The sequence below is a fragment of the Centruroides sculpturatus genome, unplaced genomic scaffold (genome assembly GCF_000671375.1).
Source record: "Centruroides sculpturatus isolate CEXI.00-Female unplaced genomic scaffold, Cexi_2.0 scaffold194, whole genome shotgun sequence".
Classification (NCBI taxonomy): Eukaryota; Metazoa; Arthropoda; class Arachnida; order Scorpiones; family Buthidae; genus Centruroides; species Centruroides sculpturatus.
Genome location: NW_019384455.1, coordinates 106,963 through 108,521, shown reverse-complemented (window position 1 = coordinate 108,521; position 1,559 = coordinate 106,963). Strand labels below are relative to the sequence as shown.

The 1,559-nt window shown below is 30.6% G+C and overlaps 1 protein-coding gene across 1 annotated transcript in view; it reads right to left on the bottom strand.

The window, feature by feature from the left end:
• Positions 1 to 1,559, bottom strand: part of LOC111620652 (mitochondrial ribosome-associated GTPase 2-like) — a 35,039-nt gene that overhangs the window by 17,269 nt on the left and 16,211 nt on the right. The gene's annotated exons all lie outside the window — the stretch shown is intronic.

Here is a 1,559-nt window from a genome sequence, read left to right as displayed (position 1 = left end):
ATAGAGTGGCTTCCTTTCCTGTTGTAATAACTCTGGCTGTCTTCCTTTGAAGCATTTATATTTGTGTGTGTTCCAATAAAATAAAATAACTTACTGGAATGTAATTAAAATAAAATAATCAAACCACCTTACTATTTCCAGCAACGTATTTAATAAATTAAAAACGTTTTCGACTATATTTAATAGTCTTCATCAGTTACGAACTTTAAAACGGAAAACGAACGTAAAATAGAATGTAAGCTATACAACGGTTTAAAAATTAAAATTAATTACGTAAAACGTAAATAAAACATAAAATAAATAAAATATTAAGAAATTAATCGTGGTAACAAATGAAATTAAATAAAAAATAAAAATTAATCGTCATGGTAAAAAGATTTCCATGCGCAGGATAGACTTTCTGCGTCTCTATGGTTGATGCATCCTTTGTTAATATGCGCCTTATAAATTTCAAGTTTTTCAATATGCTTAAGTACTTGTTTGTTGTCGGCTGTCCTAATTATGGATGCTTTGTCCCAATGAACAGTAATATCTTGATGTTTAGTGAAGGCTGCAAGGACAGTGCTGTCCACGTTTTTAGTAATTGAATACTTATGTTCTTTAAGCCTCTGTTTTAAAAGTCTCATAGTGTCACCAACGTAAACAAGATCTGAATTAAAATGGCGGTCACTTAAAGGAATAGAATAAACTCCTGTACTATTGTTACGGTTTCTTTTCTTTTTATCATTTCGTAAAATTCTATAAACCGTAGGATTATGACGATAAATAACTCTTAAATTATTCTTGTGAGATACTTTTTTAATCATTGATTGTAGGAAAGGTATATAGCTGAGAACTATTCTTCGTCCTTGGTTCTTAGTCGTAGGTTGCTTATTTGTTTGATTACAAAATTTAGCAATAAGAGCATTAATTTCACTTATACGATATCCCTGTTGTACAGCTATTGTATGTATGTAATTTAATTCTCTATGTGTGTCAAACATATTTGTACAGTGGGTATAGGCTCTCTTTATCCATGATCGAAAGGCTGCATTCTTAAAATTCCAAGGATCAAAGGAATCCTTCGGTATAATAATAGGTAGATAGCTAGGCTTTCGATAAACATCTGTCCAAATTTTCCCAAATTTACAAGTTATGGACAGATCCAGAAATTTTATGTTAATGTCACTTTTCTGTTCCATTGATAAAGTCACACCATATGGGTTGTTATTCATTTTGTTAAGGAAATATTGATCACTATTACTATTCCTCCAAATGATGAAAACATCATCAATGTATCTTGCATATACAAGTATGTCATTTATAAAGACAGGCAGTACGTTACTTTCTAATCGTTGTAATACTAGTTCACATAATAACAGGGATATCGGACATTATGGCATTGCATGCTTCATATATTGATATATAAATAAATATCAATAATATACTAATTACATGGGATATAATAATATACTACACTAATAATGGATTTTTTCATACTTTTCGGTTATCCGACTTTTCAATTATCCGACCAACCCCAGTCCCCAATTGAGTCGGATAATCGAGGCTCTACTGTATTT